Below are 18,928 nucleotides of genomic sequence, written 5' to 3'. Positions count from 1 at the left end.
AATAAAACGTTATTTCCAACAGTTGTTTGTAATATAGTCCATGGGTGATGTTATTTTGTTGAATTCTATACTATCTTTTATTTTTACCGATGCGCCACAAGTGATCATGAGAATTATTAGAATTATTATGATGATATAATAATCTGATATTGACAATGGTACTGATGTCGACAATAGTGATAGTTTCTTTAGTATTTCCATAAAGTAATAAAACGTTATTTCCAACAGTTGTTTGTAATATAGTCAATGGGTGATGTTATTTTGTTGCATTCTATACCATCTTTTATTTTTACCGATGCGCCACAAGTGATCATGAGAATTATTACGATGATATAATAATCTGATATTGACAATGGTACTGATGTCGTCAATAGTGATAATTTCTTAGTATTTCCATAAAGTAATAAAACGTTATTTCCAACAGTTGTTTGTAATATAGTCAATGGGTGATGTTATTTTGTTGCATTCTATACTATCTTTTATTTTTACTGACGCGCCACAAGTGATCATGAGAATTATTATGATGATATAATAATCTGATATTGACGATGGTACTGATGTCGACAATAGTGATAGTTTCTTAGTATTTCCATAAAGTAATAATACGTTATTTCCAACAGTTGTTTGTAATATAGTCCATGGGTGATGTTATTTTGTTGCATTCTATACTATCTTTTATTTTTACCGATGCACCACAAGTGATCATGAGAATTATTAGAATTATTATGATGATATAATAATCTGATATTAACAATGGTACTGATGTCGACAATAGTGATAGTTTCTTGGTATTTCCATAAAGTAATAAAACGTTATTTCCAACAGTTGTTTGTAATATAGTCCATGGGTGATGTTATTTTGTTGCATTCTATACTATCTTTTATTTTTACCGATGCACCACAAGTGATCATGAGAATTATTAGAATTATTATGATGATATAATAATCTGATTATATTAACAATGGTACTGATGTCGACAATAGTGATAGTTTCTTTGTATTTCCATAAAGTAATAAAAAGTTATTTCCAACAGTTGTTTGTAATATAGTCAATGGGTGATTTTATTTTGATGCATTTTATACTATCTTTTATTTTTACTGACGCGCCGCAGGTTATCATGCGAATTATTAGAATTATTATGATGATATTATAATCTGATATTGACAATGGTACTGATGTCGACAATAGCGATAGTTTCTTAGTATTTCCATAAAGTAATAAAACGTTATTTCCAACAGTTGTTTGTAATATAGTCCATGGGTGATGTTATTTTGTTGCATTCTATACTATCTTTTATTTTTACCGATGCGCCACAAGTGATCATGAGAATCTTTTATTTTTAGCAGGCACATTGCAGTTTCTATTAAGTTCTTCTTGCATTTTACCAATATTATTGTGGTGGACACGCCATATGTGATCAGTCATATTGCAGTACTGTACTGTGATCGTAATGCAGTGAAGTATGTATGCAACAATGTAATGGTGTATGTGTCCAAGCTGCAATGATAATCAATTCAAAATTTGTTATATGCAGAGCATGTTATCAAAAATATTATCTCAATTTAAAAATTGAAATAATAAATAATTATAATTATCATAATTATTGGTTTTTATAATCATAATGATAATTAAATAGTAAGTATCATACTTAATTATTAAATAAATAGAATTTAATAATTAGAATTATTATGATGATATAAATAATGTGATATTGACAATGGTATTGTTGCTGACAAAAGTGATATTTTGTTTTATTATTTCCATAAAGTAATAACACATTATTTCCAACAGTACATTATGTCAATGGTTGATGTTATATTGATGCATTCTATACTACTGTATCTTCTGCTGTTATGGAGGCTCTATGCGTAACCAGACACAATGTAGTTTCTCTTAAGTTCTTGCATTTCACATATGGTGGTACAAATATATTACATATATGGTACAAAAATCATGCTTCTAAAAAGTAATTAAAACAATATATCCAGCAGTTGTAATAGTCATTGATTGATTTTATTTTGATGTGTCAATATCCTATAATGTCTTCTATATTATTGACACACTGTATTTGTATTTGAATATGAATTTAATATCAAATATTGTTTCAATGTAAAGCAGATGAAATAATAAATAATAATCATACTTAATCTTAGTGATCATAATGATAATATTAAAATAGAATTGAATACTGTAATAAGAATTAATTTATTTTTAAACAATGTGATGTTGACAATGTTAGTGATATTTGTTAGTTATTGTTTAAATAACGACCAAAGGAAAATAACGGTATTGAGTATAAACTTGCTGTCAATCATTTCTAATGAATATTGTAATATCTTTTTTGTCTTCTTCATTATCGTAGCCCAATTTCGTATTTGAAGGCCTTAATTAGCCCAGTGGTCATGTACCAGGTTTCTGCAATATTTACAATCTTTTAGTTTTTACTTTGAATTATTATACAAAAATAAATCACTGTACAGTAACCAACATTGATGGAATGTCTCTTATATGGTCTTTTATTATTTGTAATAGTACTGTTTGTGTATTCATGCCATGATATTTAATATAACTGACCCGGTAAATTTATATTGTCTGAAGTTGCAGTCTCATTCATTTTCTCTATCTTGTACACTACAGTAATGACATCAGCTTTCCAAAAAAAAACAAATACTATTAATCCATGGAGATATTCACCAGTCTCTTCAAAAGGAAGAGCCCAGCTTAAAGTTTTGTAAATTAAAAATAAAAGGAGAAAACCATAACATTTTACATTTAAGTTTTGAGAGTGGCATTTCTGATCATCTAGAGTTTCCGTAATCATAAATTTTCTTACCTTAGCCCCAACCATGAGGCTTAGGTGCTCTAGACCTCCCATCTGTGAAAGTCTCACCCTAGACCCCTCTAAATTTTCTGGATCCACCACTGTTATTACTGATGTGAGAAGGAAATCACTTGATTTTGCTTCGTCCACTCCACTGCATTGAAATGGGCAAATCCAACATTCTGCAGTGCTTAAAGATGTATTGTCCCTTGCTAATGTAAAAAAAATCATAAAAATAAGTTTGAAATAAACTTGCTCATTGTGCAATAACATACAAATTATTAACATTATTAAAATTATTGAATTAAAAAAATGTGTACCCTGATTTTTGAACCAACAAATTATAATAAAAATAATAAAACACTTCCAGTGACTGCGAGAGTTTCTATCAATTTTCGCTGTAAACTGATGGGTAGACATTTTTTTAAAACACTAATTTCTATGTTCAATTTGAAAACTTTCATGTGACTTCAAAATGGGCAAGTTAATTTCCAAAAATATTTTTATGATTTTTTTTTATATTTAGCATGGGACAATACATCTTTAAAGTCAGTTTACGCGATGTCTTGAAGTCCGATGTGTTCCCTCCCATCAACCAGTTCCTCAGCGGGCTTTAGTTAATACTGAGAAAAATTGAACCTGGCCGAATGAAGGGCATCTTCTGTTTTTGATGTGTGCAGACCATAGCAATAGCTATTTTCTACAACAAATCCAGTAAATTTATCATACCAAAAACCAGCAGTATTTAATATTATATATTTCTCATAGAATAGTTTACATGTTTAATAATAACCATATACATGATGACTCATAAAATTATTGTATACTGTACTTCAACCGGAAATTTTCACAAATTGGATAAAACTTGATCATTTTAATGAATGATTGAGGATTATAAATAAACCAACATTTTGTGTGCACACATCATGCAGTGCATTAGCCCAAGTCCTGCAGTGCAAGCTAGTTAAAATGGTAACATAGTTCACAGAATAAACTCTTGTACTAAACTAACAAGATAATCTGAGATTACATACCTTTGCTCTGTTGTACTATATCTACCAGTGGTGTAACTACCGCAGGTTCAGCAGATTCATTTAACCTGGGCCCCGTCGGAGAGAACCCCCCCCCCCGGTCGGGGAGAAAAAGCACAAATCGTCGGGGAGAGAAAAAAATATGTGTATTTTCTACATATTAGGCCTAGTAGACTCTAAAATCGATTAAATAAGCCTTTGAAAAACCTAAATTGTCAAATTTTTCGGGGGATATCCCCCCCCCCGGACCACTTTCGAAACCTTTTAATCAAGGCTCGAACACGCCCACATTGCTTTCGTCGGGGAGATCTGAACCCTCGTCGTGGGAATCGGCCCCCCCCCCCCGTCTGGCAAATCATGGCGCCACCTCTGGTTTTTGTTTTCAACTGATCAAATATTAATCTGATTTGGATTTTCGAATTTTACATTTGCATTTGTATAAGTAAACGATATTTATTAGGGTCTCTGGCTGCCATGTTTATCGGATTAGTGTTTTACATGATCACGGACATTAAGTCTAATTCAAGAATCAAGGAAAATGTAATATTGTCGACAATACAGCGAGATACAGTCGAAATTTGTGTCCAGGTGATCCATTTGATTTTGAACTAAAGTAAAAAAAACTAATATACAAGATAAAAAAACACCAATTTAATAAATGCCGAATGTGCTTTTGCTTTTGGTCATAATAAGCAGAAATTCATACTAGTATCTCTTCAAAGTTGCCCTCGGAGAACATCTAAAAATTGTAAATTTATAAACGATCGAAAATTCATTGTCAACAGTATACAAAATCAGAGGGACCCTTCCTCCTAAACTTGCCCATTAGTGGTACACATAGTTGACATGGTCAGTCAATATACATGCGTCAAGGGCCCGGACCTTGCAGCGATGTTGTACATTATATTTAAGTATTAGGCCTATATAAATTTATTAATAATGCTTGCACCACAATGGCATTAGAATGTTATGTAGGGCTTATTCGACTGGTTCATGCAGTTGACTACGATTTTTCGTTGAGTATGATTTTTTATTCGACTGGTTCGTAAAATTGACTTCGTTGACAATGAAAATTGACGTAAACCAGAGTGCATTAATCAGCGTTAAGTAACTATAATAATAATAATAACAATAATAATAATAATAATAATAATAATAATAATAATAATAATAATAATAATAATAATAATAATAATTAATAATAATAATAATAGTTCAATGAGACTAATTATAAATGATTTGCGTTTTGATATGACAAATGCAGCTCGTTTGGATAGCCCCGATGCTGATGATGGAATAAAGAAAAAATAATATAAGTCTATATATATATATATATATATATATATATATATATATATACATATATACATATTTATATGTATATATACATACATATATACATGTACATATACAGTATATAGGCCTATATGTGTGTTTCAATACGATAATAAAATACTTCATTGGAGGAACCCAATATTTTCGACCTATACTTATTGTTTTTCCTAGTTTCTATTTTAAAAACTCATTGTTTTCATTCTAATAGTTAAAATGAATGATACTAAGCATAAAAATGTACATTATTAAAATCTACAGCAACTTAATTGATTTTTAATTAGGGGCTATTCGTTTTTTGCTAGCCAATTTTGAATTTAACACCTTTTGGAAAAAATAGATAAACTAACCTTCAAAATCAACTGAAACAATACACAATCCAACAGATAAAAAGAAAAATTATAAAAACCTATTCCACTATCATGCTAGCAGGCAATGTTAAAAGTTAATTATTAATTAATTTTAATAATCAATGCTGTGTTTTGAAGTGAATATTGAATTCGCCATACATCCTCATTGCGCTCAACAACAGCTCATCATCATCCATCTTTTCTTTACGCCCTTACAGTTGCCTTGTAAAAGGCCCATTCCTTCTCTTCTTTTCTTCCTTTTTTTTTTACTCCGAACGGTCACTTTAATATCCAGATCATCCTCAAACATTCTTATGTATTAGTAAAAATAAATGTAAAAAAGGGGCAATGGGGCAATGAACGTTTGTTGGAAATCACCTCTAGTTCATGTGTACAACATTTCTGCACATCCGTTCAAAACTGGCTACGCGTAACGCTGGACGCTTTTGAAGTTTGAAACCTGACCTGTTTTGTTTTTTAGGTGACGTCTAGGGGATCCATGGGGTCCAACTTAAAAATAGGGCGATGAATGTTTGTTGGAAATCACCTCTAGCTCTATCTCATGTGTACAAAATTTCATGCACGTCTGTTCAAAACTGGCGAGGCTGGACGCATTTAAAGTTTGCAAAGTTTTGGTAACGAACAAGAACAAGAATAACAGTGAGGCTCTGGTTCAACCAACAGGAAGGTTGGGAAGCACTGTGAATTACTGTAATGATTTTTTGGAAGTTGATTCATTTGATTCCTTTAAATAGGATAGTCATTGAATTAAGGGTTTTTTTTATTTATTTATTTATTTTTTGTTTAGTTTAGTTTTGTTTTGTTTGTTTGTTTGTTTGTTTTTTTGGCACGGACTCCGATTGTCGTTCGGTTTTTCTTCCAAAAAACCGAGATGAGACACTTTGGTTAAGGGACTGGCAATCCTGTTCTGGGAGCGCTTTTTTGGTAAAGTGTTGGCTATTTACACATGTAATCTTTATTTATATACGGATTGTCGTGGGTTGTTTTCTAAGAAAGGCAAAAATTATACATTTGAAGACCTTGGTAATTTGCTTTGCTTGACAATTTTGTTGAATAATAAACGTGGAATATTTCAAGACACCGGGTTTGAATGTAAGTAGAGAACAGTTACGGTTTTTAAAGGCAATAGTTTAGGTCGAACCATGTGCACATGGTAGGTAGGCTAGGCGGTTGTCGAGCGTTGTTTTACAACACCTTCAGTATGGTTCGCGACCCAGGGATAGATGTTGATGGGTCGCATGGATCATCTCTTCAGGTTGTATTATTTGCTAATCCTGAAAGTAGTGTAAGGGTGGTACTTATACTGTGATTTTGTTTTGTTTCTATTTCAGTTTATCACATGAGTAGTAATAAATGTTGATGGGAGTACTAATTGCTTAGACGTTTATTAAGTAGGATATGGTACCTATTATAATTCTTTCACGATCGTATTTTTGTAATGATTATAGTGAGGGCGCAGTACTCTGGAAGCAGGTCAACTAGGCCCCATGTCAACTCGGCCCCAAGTTAACTTTGCCCCATGTCAATTCGGGCCCAAGTTAACTCGGCCCCATGTCAACTTAGGCGAGACTTTCTTAATACCTTGTTTAGTGAACCCGCTGCCAATAATGGTGATTACGAATAAAAACAAAATTTTATTTCTGGCCAATTATTACACCCGCCACCATGAAAAAATGTGAATTTTAGAAAAAATTAAAGTGTTTCTTTATTTCTATTTCGCCCGCCGCTGCCTTGAAATCTCCAAAAATAAGATGTACTTATTCCATTACATCTACACTGTTTACATTCACAAATAAAATTTTATTTTTATTTTCTCCTCTGTTTGAATGTTTTTGGCTAAAAAATTGCTAATAAAAAAATCAGAATTTTATTTTTATTTCGTTTTTGCCAAACAGTGTTTAAAAAAATCTTATTATAAGATAGTCTATATATACAGTCTATTATAAGTAATATCCTCATTTTTTGTATTTTTGATAGAATCAATCTGCTAGGTTGGTCACATGACCAATAGTGGGCATAAATTTTAAACAGACATCTCCAGTGGCTGAAAGGTCCACTGATTAATTTCAGATAAGAAAGTATAATACATACTCCAAGTATTGAAATACACGCCATCGTGTTGAGATTCAATATTTCGACATTAATTATGTCATCATCAGGAATCTCCAGTGGTGTTCTCAGTAATTACTTGCTTGCTTGATACTTGCTTCATGTTTTTGGGTCGGTTGGTAAGCTTTTAGCTTATATGACCCATCCAAAACTTCTTACACGATTCATCAACAATAGACGTTTGGGGTTTCAGTGAATGAAGTTCATAGCCCATAAAATTTAATGAAAATAAGATGATTATAGTTGTAACAATGTATATATGATATTCTCTAAAATGTACTTCCTGAAAAAAAATACTTGTATAATTAATTACTTTAATCTTATTGTTATTATTTTTTTATTGTTATTTTCTATATTAGTACGAAAATGAAAATTTACAATTTAGGTTAACCCAGTGATCGTTAGTAAAGATTTAAATTTATTTAAACTGGTTGCCATCAGTACTATAGATGGCAGACTGTTCCAAACATCAACCACTCTAGAACCAAATGTATATTTCCGGACATCTAGTCTAGCCCTGTTTTTATATAGCTTAAACTTGTGCCCTCTAGTCTCACAAAAACTATCAGAAAATGAAAAAAATTGATTTATGTCTAAATTGTCGAGACCATTTATAATTCTAAAAACTTGAATCATATCTGCTCTGAGTCGTCTATATTCTAGAGTTGATATTAACCTAAATACTTCAACCTTTTAGGCAATCTTTCAACCAATTCAGGCAATGTCTTAGTTGCTCTTCTTTGCACAGATTCAATTCTTTTAATTAATCCTATATTATGAGGTGCCCAAACAACATTTAAGTTCTAAAATAGGACAATATAATAATAATAAAAACAATAATAATATTAAAAACATGTCCTTGTCATTATAAATGAATGTTCTTTTTATAAGACCTACCATTTTGTTAGCTTTAGAAACTGAAATATTTATATGCTCATCAAATTTCAAATTACTATCAAAATGCACACCAAGATATTTTTCTAATAAAGTTTCTTCTATGTTAACACATGACTCATTATCTTGTACAAAACAATCACATTTCATGTTCCTTCTTCGAACATACAGAATCTTACATTTCTCCGGATTAAAAGGTGATTGCCATGTATGGGACCATTCAAACATATTATCCAGTGAAACCTGCAAATTACGTCTAGATTCACCATAATCAAATTTTTTTTGGTGTCATCTGCAAATATTTTCACTTCTGACATTGCAACTTCTGGTATACCATGGCAAGAACACTCCCTTGGGGTACCCCACTAATAACATCCGACCAACCAGAAAATGTCCCATTTAAAAAATTCTGTATCCAACGATAAATTTTTCCTGTGATATCATAAGCTTCAACTTTCTTTATTAACCGCAAATGTGGAACCGAGTCAAAAGCTTTTTTAAAATCTACAGTAAGTAAAAAATATTGATATCTTTACCATCATCCACAAGTCTGGACCAACATTCGACTACTTCTAACAACTGGGTGGATGTGGATCTCCCTGCTCAGAAACTATGCTATTGTTCAGATAATAAATCATTTACAACCAAATGATTAATAACTGCACCACGAATTATGCTTTCCATAACTTTACAACATATAGAAGTCAAACTGACTGGCCGATAATTATTGACATCAACTCTACTCCATTTCTTGAAAAGTGGTACTATATGAGCTTCCTTCCAACTCCTAGGAACCATTCCTTCATCCAGAGATTTACGAAAAATTATACATAATGGTTTAGAGATTGAAAACCTACATTCTTTTAATAATACAGGGTGCAATCCATCATTCAATTTCATAAGGCATTCTTCAAACCATCTGGGGTGAAATTTCTATTTCGGAACAGTCCTCACCAAAAACTCTTACTTGAAAATCAGGAATTGTATCCATGTTTTCATTTACAAAAAATGAGGAAAAAAGCAATTCAAGAGTTCAAACTTACTTTTTATCGTCACTATGTGAAATATTATTATTATCCTTCAAGGAAGGTAGTCTTGATTTTACTTTGGTTTTTGAATTTACGTATCGCCAAAATGATTTTTGTTTTCTCCTTTATTTCGCTAGAAATCATTTTTTCAAAATTCCATATTGTCTTCCTCTTCACCGATGTCACTTCATTTCTTGCATATTTAAATTTTCTATTATTACTTCCACCAGGACAATGATTGTAACGAAACCATGCTTTTCGTTTCTTAGAAAAATAATGACTTCTTTGGATTGTTTCTGCTATGAGGCACATAGTTGATTTTGAATAAATTGTTTGTTGTTGGAATACCTGTAAACTATACCAAATTGATTGATTGATTGGTATTGGTATTTCAAATTTTCAAATTCATCTTTATTGCAATCATAAAATAATATATAGATTGGATTACAATAGTAGTCAAAAAAATTAAATACATTCACAAATAAATCAAGGACATGTACATTCAAAATAAGTCAAAAAGGTATATTACATAAAAAAAATATTTAAAAAAAACAAAAAAAACAGAAGATTGCTTATATGAAATTTTTAAAATAGATATAAAAAATAGAACAACAATTATTATTTATTAAAATAATATTATTCATTTGTCTTTCTACTACAGTAATTTTACAAAAAAACAAGTTATAGAGCCATTATTATATTTATTTTATAAATAGATATAAAAAAGAAGCTTAATTATATTACAAGTTTTGCATTCTGTAAAAGATAAAAAGTGCAATCAAAATTTACAAAAGTTGAATATCAGTATTTTACAATTTCAGCAGCATTTAATTAAGGAGAGTAAGCAGCGAGGAATCATCTACCATTGGTTAAAAGCTCCATAATTAAGTATAAATTTCTTTGATCTTTCTGTTTTCACTTTAGGCAAAGCATATTTTAATTTCCTTAGATGATATTAGTGAGTTGGCGCAAGTGTTAGTAGTCATTTAGTCAGTGCTCATTCTTCTTGAGTTTCTTATAGTATCTCTTACAAATATCAGTCAATTGGTCAGAGAGACGGGGAATGCTCAACAAATTCAAAGCATGACCATAAAAAAACCAGGGAGAATACTTGCTACAGCTCTACATTGTATTCTCTCAATTGATTGCTGTTGAGTCTCTAAACTGATACCTGTGAACCATAAGGGGCATGTATACTCCACTACTGATCGAATCACACTACAGTAATAATGTCGTAATGCATTCTTGGTCGAAGACCACTTCTGCGTAATTGTTTAAGAAAATAAATTCTGGTGTTGCATTTCGAAATCACAGACGTTACCTGACCATCCCACCTAAGATCATTCTGAACTATAATGCCTAATAATTTAGTTTGTGTAACACATATGATATCGAAACTATTTACTTTTAGGGGAGGGGATCAGATTTATCACGTTTAAAAGTAATAAACATTTCTTGTGTCTTCTTCTCATTTACTTTCATTTTATTTGTATTTGACCAAGTGCAGATCTCATCACATACAGGTTGGAGTGCACTCATTTCCTTTTTGGTGATTCTCTCAGACACAGTAGTATCATCCATATATTTAACTGCATGAAAATCAACTGCCAAATCACTTATGAAAATGATAAAAAGAATAGGTCCAAGTCAGGAACCCTGTGGGATCCCACCTCTTGACATGATTTCCAACTCTCACTCTGTGGGTTCTTTGGCACAAGGAAAGCAGGTGAGGTTAGAGCCTTTTATAGTCCAACAACAAAACTCCAGTTTCATCACCTTTGTCAGTGGCAGCAAACCCATTTGTCATTAAAGAGACCAACGCATCGATAGTTTGTTACCATTAATTATTACTTTTCTTTTAAATTATGTTAGGATTTTTCTTTCCATATCATTGTTGTTGCTGGGTACCTTTGTCAATTTATTTAAATTCCTATTATCACATCATGTTTCCAAAAGTTTTATTGATTAATCAGGCCTATGTTTTAATAATGATAAAGATTTTATCTACTGTATTTGTTTTATTATTATTTATTTTCCCTGCACCCTGGATCCATCACTGTCATTACTTGCATTTTTCGAAAAGATTTGTTGTTTTTTTTAAAGTTTGTACCATTATTGCTTATTTTTAACTGTTTATTATTTCAGAATATGAAAAATATTGAGTTAAGCCATGTGCAAAGCAAACACAAAATGTTCTGATAATGTTCACGTTAGGTATGTCACAAAATAATGTTCACACAATGATGTAAGAACGTTTAAACATTGTGAGGTTGTGAGATTAGGTTATACATACATACAGTATTGGCAAAGAAAAGCCAAACCAGTCACCGGTTGCAAAAATCGATTTATTTTTAGTTATTAATACATTGTTAAACAGTAAAATGAGAGCTATAAAATGATAAAAGAATCATTTAAATCCGACATTGCCTCATGAATTACAAGCATTTAAACATAGAGCTGATTAAAGAACAATGTAATATAGAAATCAGCCTTTCAAAGTTTATAAATTTGGGCATTTCTCTGGTTGCAAAAATCAATTTATTTTTAGTTATTAATACATTGTTAAACAGTAAAATGAGAGCTATAAAATGATAAAAGAATTATTTAAATCCGACATTGCCTCATGAATTACAAGCATTTAAACATAGAGCTAATTAAAGAACAATGTAATATAGAAATCAGCCTTTCAAAGTTTATAAATTTGGGCATTTCTCTGGCCAAGATTATAATCAAATCGTTAAAAATTGTTATTTTAACATTGAAAATGGGGAAAATAGCAGCAGGCATAATAAAAGTTAGTTTAGTGCATTAAAATAGATTTCAAAATGTTGACATTTCAGCATGTTTTGGCCATTATTGATTTGCGACGAGTGACTGGCCTTGTCTTTGCCACACATGGTTCTATAAAATAACATTTTTAGGCCACCAGCCTAGAGGCTCGCTTGGTACCATCATGCAGATTACATATCTAGGGGGTGCGTACACCCCTCCAAAAATTTCATGCATCCCCTACCCGATCTCCCCCACCCCCTTCCAAGTTGCGCTTCGCCCTAAAAATCAGTCAAGTAGTTAAAAATCCTTAAAATCACCTTATTTTTCGAGTTAGCACTCATCGAACTGATCATCGAGCCCCCAATTACTCTATGCGTCTCAATAACCACCTCCATTTCAGGCCTCCTAGATATGCCACTGTCATCACGTGGTGAATTACATTATCCCCCCCCCCCCCCACTTCACACTCAAATCATCCAGGTAGTTCCTCTGTCCTTGGTTAATTTATTTATCAAAAGCCAACCCTCATCAATTATCCTGCACCTCATCATGCTCGATATAGTCTTCGTCTTTAGCCCTATGTAGTGGAACTTTAAAGCCTATTGTACAGTGCAGCCCTACAGAACTTCTTCAAATACATTTTTACTGTACTCATATTTCCCATATTTACACGGCACTTGTTTGTAAATAAATTGAATACTTTTTATTGTAAATTATTACTTATTTCTAAATATTCCATATTTCAGAATATGAAAAAAGTTGTGTGATCTTCAAGCCATGAGCACACCACCACTAAGCACCTTGCAACAGGTAAGAAAATTATTTTATAATTTCTACAATATTATTCTTGTTTTTATGTAGATAAATGTTCGATAAATTCTTTCTTTCATAAAAAAAAAAAACACGAAATTTAGCGCGTCTATTTTCATTCTTAATCAATGGCGTTTGTAAACGTGCACGGACGTCATCGTCGAATCCCAGGACTTCCGACGGTAAAGCTGGCCTGCCTGCCTGCCTAGGTCCGTCCCAGGCCAACCAATAATAATTAACAAATTGTATTTTTTTTAAATATAGGCCTATGGCGCATCCTGTACATGCACTTCAACTTTTACAACAAAAGCCTAGGCCTAGTAGGCCTACCTGTAGTACGTTCTTCTGTACTTAGGCCTATAGGCCTACACTTTGTTGTCGTCGGGGTATAATTCTGTATCTAAATGAACAAGGAGCGAACCTAGCTAGTCAACATCTAGGCTAGGCTAATTGATTTTAAAATCAATAACCCACCAGGACTATCTGTCCTTTTCTTCTTTGCAACAGCGGACGAAAAAAAGTCGGTTATTCTACAACGTTTCATGATTCTTTATCACTAAACATTAACAAATACTCGTTTTGACGCACTCCGTTCTGTAGCGTGTCTGCTGTTTAAAACAAACTTCCTAGCCTAATTTTGAGACTGGCTATGATGACTGAGATGGACTATGTTGATTTATTAATAATATATTGTTTGGGATGAAAAAAAAAGGAGAGTCCTTTTCCTCAAAATGCTCCATCAGTACATAGTTTAGTGTGCGTGATGGACAGTATGGCTATGGAATTTACTAACCACACAATCCACATTTAGGTGATTAAGTCGCAAAACTTTATTTGCATTTGGTGGATTAAATCGCAAAACTTTAGCTTCGTTTGGTGGCACCATTTACTCTAGGTAGACGGCGACCGGTTTCGTTACCGGTTGGTACATTTCTTACAAACATTCAGCCAAAGGCCAGTGAAAGTTGAGACGGCAACCGTGTTTTTATCGATGTTTGCCATCCTTATGTGTGCCATCGTAAAGGAATTGCGTTTTAATTTAAATCTCCGAACTTCTGAAGCTGACATATTCTATGAATGTAGGCTTGTAATGCAGGCTACAATTTAAAAACGGGTGGGACTCATTCAAAAATTCGAGGGGGTTCGCTAGAAAACAGGAGGGTTCGCTAGAAAAGGGGGGTTCGCCCGAACCATAAAAACCCCCCCTGGCTACGGGCCTGTCGAGCCCCCAATTACTCTATGCGCCTCAATAACCACCTCCATTTCAGGCCTCCTAGGTATGCCACTGTCATCACGTGGTGAATTACATTATAAAATCCCCCCCCCCCCACTTCACACTCAAATCATTTTGCTGCATTGGCCTGCAGGTAGTTCCTCAGTCCTTGGTTAATTTATTTATCAAAAGCCAACCCTCATCAATTATCCTGCACCTCATCATGCTCGATATAGTCTTTGTCTTTAGCTCTATGTACTGGAACTTTAAAGATTATTGTACAGTGCAACCCTACAGAACTTCTTCAAATACATTTGTACTGTACTCATGTTTCCCATATTTACACGGCACTTGTTTGTAAATAAATTGAATACTTTTTATTGTAAATTATTACTTATTTCTAAATATTCCATATTTCAGAATATGAAAAAAGTTGTGTGATCTTCAAGCCATGAGCACACCACCACTAAGCACCTTGCAACAGGTAAGAAAATTATTTTATAATTTAGAAGAACATTATTTGTTAATATTTACAATTCAAGTACCAGGTTTAAAATTAATTGATAAGATAGGAAAACAGAATAAATTTCTTACTATATTTATTATCTAATTATAAATTTTGTAATTGATTAAATTTATAATAATATTAACATTTTGAAGATAGTTTTGAAAATTTGATTAATTTGGTACTATTTCATTTGTATAATAATTGGTCTGGTATAAAATTTTGGAAAGCTTATTGCAACCCTTCGTATCTGTATTAAGAAAGGCGCTATATTATTATGGAATAATAACATAATTTAATTTAATAATTTAATTTGGTGTTCAATGTGTTCCAATTGTGTTTGATCCAATGACCGGGGTAGTAATGTGAAGCGCTTAGAGGCTTTGTAAAGGCATGAAGCGCTATATAAGAATAACATATTATTATTATTATTAATTGATTGTGATTATGGAAGTAATATTACAGTAGCTCGATGCCTGATAAGCATAAATAATAAAATTCACCTAAGTTTGTCAAATACCCACAGCTTCCTTGGCGGCCTCTGACCACCAGCCTAGAGGCTCGCTTTGGGCAGATCTTGGTACCATCAGATTGCGTATCTAGGGGGTGTGCAAAATATAAAAAAAAAAAAAAATAAGTTGTAAATCCTTAAAATCACTTTATTTTTTGAGTGCCCATAGAACTGATCATGACCCCCACTTACCCTCATTTCAAGCCTCCTAGATATGCCACTGCCATCACGTGGCATTTCACCCACCCCCCCCCTCCTCAGTCCTTGGTTAATTTATTTATCAAAGACCAACCCTCTATCAATAATTCTACACCTCATCATCCTCGATATAGTCTTCGTCTTTAGCCCTATGTATTAGAACTAATAGCCTATTGTACAATGCAACACTACAGAACTCATATATCCTATATTTACATGGCACTTGTTTGTAAATAAATTGAATATTTTTTATTGTAATTTGTAAAATTAATACAGTACTTTAAATTTCAAAGTACAGTATTCAGTATTTCAGGAAAAAAAACTTATAGCAATGTTAAAACTTCTACTAGCATATTCAAAAATTAAATTTGTTTTTATTCTTGTTCAACAATAAGTCTGTATATTATGTATCTTGTAAATGGCTGCTGTCATCTTATTTAAGTAGATGATATTATTGTAATACTTGCAGTTATTTAATAGTGTAATTGTACTATCATAAATTCTTGTTCTATATTTTTCAGAAAAACACAGGCACATGTTTATTGTGGATTTGCGAAGACAGGCATTCAGTAAGAGTTTGTTATTGCATGAAGCAGATAAACAATTGGATGTCCAGTCCGATTTGTTGAAAGCTTGGATAACTAAAGCTGACAAACTGGGGCAAACCCAAGCTGTAGAGAAGGTTGAGCAAAGAAATGCATTGTGGGAAATCAGGACTGATTAGTTTGAACCCTGGTAACTGAAGCTTAGCAACATCAGACTTTGAGATAAAGCGTGGAAGTCAAATTTTAACGTATAGAAATGAAGTAATGAACAATTGAGAAATAGACTATTATTTGTTTGAATTATGTAGTGTACAGTATACTGGTACTTGAAGCTTTAGTGAACTCTGATGTATGGAGATGAAGCAGATAAATTGTGGAAAGTCTAAACCACAACAGACATTTGTTGTGCATTCATAAAATGAATGATTATAAATTGAAGTACTGTTTGCCAAGTGAAGTTTGTGATTTATTAAGTAAAGTAAGTGTTGAACTTTCAAAATGCTGAAGTTTTTGTCAGATTCTGGACCTAGTTAAAAATAGAATGTCGGTCAAATTCAGAACTTAATTTAAAAGGCTGGTCCCATTGTGAGTTAATCTTCTGGACTTAGTTAAAATGGCTTATAGATAAAATTCTGAATTTTAGTTTTTGTTGGACCAATTCTGGTCTGTAGTGTAAATTATTGGTCCTATTCTGGACTTACAGTAGTTAAAATGTTGGTCCAATTCCGGACTTGGTTAAAATCCTGGACTTGGTGTAAAATATTGGTCTAATTCTGAACTTAGTGTAAATTATTGGTCCTATCTTGGACTTATTGTAAAATCCTGGACTTGGTGTAAAATATTGGTCCAATTCTGGACTTTAGTGTACATGTATGGTTGAGTCCTATTCTGGACTTAGTTAAAATTCTGGACTTAATGTAAATGGTTGAGTCCTATTCTGGACTTAGTTAAATTAATGTAAATGTTGAGTCCTATTCTGGACTTGGTTAAATTAATGTAAATTGTTGAGTCCTATTCTGGACTAAGTTAATTTATGGACTTAGTGTTAATGGTTGAGTCCTATTCTGGACTTAGTTAAATTAATGTTAATGGTTGAGTCCTATTCTGGACTTAGTTAAATTAATGTAAATGGTTGAGTCCTATTCTGGACTTAGTTAAAATTCTGGACTTAATGTAAATGGTTGAGTCCTATTCTGGACTTAATTAAATTTATGGACTTAGTGTTAATGGTTGAGTCCTATTCTGGACTTAATGTAAATGGTTGAGTCCTATTCTGGACTTAGTTAAATTAATGTAAATGGTTGAGTCCTATTCTGGACTTAGTTAAAATTCTGGACTTAATGTAAATGGTTGGTTGAGTCCTATTCTGTACTTAGTTAAAATTCTGGACTTAATGTAAATGGTTGAGTCCTATTCTGGACTTAATGTAAATGGTTGAGTCCTATTCTGGACTTAGTTAAATTAATGTAAATGGTTGAGTCCTATTCTGGACTTAGTTAAATTTATGGACTTAGTGTTAATAGTTGAGTCCTATTCTGGACTTAGTTAAATTAATGTAAATGGTTGAGTCCTATTCTGGACTTAGTTAAATTAATGTAAATGGTTCTGGACTTAATGTAAATGGTTGAGTCCTATTCTAGACTTAGTTAAATTAATGTAAATGGTTCTGGACTTAATGTAAATGGTTGAGTCCTATTCTGGACTTAGTTAAATTAATGTAAATGGTTGAGTCCTATTCTGGACTTAGTTAAATTTCTGGACTTAGTGTTAATGGTTGAGTCCTATTCTGGACTTAGTGTAAATGGCTTAGTCCTATTCTGGACTTACTGTAAATGGTTGAGTCCTATTCTGTACTTAGTTAAATTTCTGGACTTGAATAAAACTAATTGCAACACCATATTCATTGTACTACAACTCTTTTGTAGCATACTGTATTTCAAACAACACATACAATCCAATAAATGTTAACGAAACTTTTTTTGAAAATTTCGGCAGCATTTCGCGCAATAAGACAGTTGGGATTATCCAAGCGGAAGCGATCGCCTATGATAGGCGATCGCCACGCGTGGAACCTACGCGCCACCCACCACCCTTGGCCCCGCTGAAAGATATATATGCCTCTCAGAAGTTGCTGTCTCTTATACACATCTAGATGTGTATAAGAGACAGGTATACTGGTACTTGAAGCTTTAGTGAACCCTGATGTATGGAGATGAAGCAGATAAATTGTGGAAAGTCTAAACCACAACAGACATTTGTTGTGCATTCATAAAATGAATGATTATAAATTGAAGTACTGTTTGCCAAGTGAAGTTTGTGATTTATTAAGTAAAGTAAGTGTTGACCTTTCAAAATGCTTAAGATTTTGTCTGATTCTGGACCTAGTTAAAAATAGAATGTCGGTCAAATTCAGAACTTAATTTAAAAGGCTGGTCCCATTGTGAGTTAATCTTCTGGACTTAGTTAAAATGGCTTATAGATAAAATTCTGAATTTTAGTTTTTGTTGGACCAATTCTGGTCTGTAGTGTAAATTATTGGTCCTATTCTGGACTTACAGTAGTTAAAATGTTGGTCCAATTCCGGACTTGGTTAAAATCCTGGACTTGGTGTAAAATATTGGTCTAATTCTGAACTTAGTGTAAATTATTGGTCCTATCTTGGACTTATTGTAAAATCCTGGACTTGGTGTAAAATATTGGTCCAATTCTGGACTTTAGTGTACATGTATGGTTGAGTCCTATTCTGGACTTAGTTAAATTAATGTAAATGTTGAGTCCTATTCTGGAC

The 18,928-nt window shown here is 32.5% G+C and overlaps 1 long non-coding RNA gene across 3 annotated transcripts in view; it reads left to right on the top strand.

Annotated features, from left to right (window-relative positions):
• Nucleotides 1-17,312, top strand: part of LOC117118553 — a 31,033-nt gene extending 13,721 nt beyond the window's left edge. Inside the window, exons 1-3 of one of the 3 annotated variants that reach the window (XR_004447065.1) lie at nt 6,485-6,647; nt 13,105-13,168; nt 16,117-17,312. This is a non-coding gene — a long non-coding RNA (uncharacterized LOC117118553). Of the gene's footprint in view, nt 1-6,484; nt 6,648-13,104; nt 13,169-14,801; nt 14,866-16,116 lie in introns of those variants that run through there. The other 2 variants (XR_004447066.1, XR_004447064.1) reach the window with 2 other exon arrangements.
• The last annotated feature ends 1,616 nt before the right edge of the window (nt 17,313-18,928 follow it).

This window comes from Anneissia japonica, unplaced genomic scaffold (genome assembly GCF_011630105.1).
Source record: "Anneissia japonica isolate Jap-2015-1 unplaced genomic scaffold, ASM1163010v1 scaffold287869_len1821871_cov162, whole genome shotgun sequence".
Taxonomy (NCBI): Eukaryota; Metazoa; Echinodermata; class Crinoidea; order Comatulida; family Comatulidae; genus Anneissia; species Anneissia japonica.
Note: the sequence above shows the minus strand (reverse complement) of the source record. Positions and strands in the feature narration are given on the sequence as shown.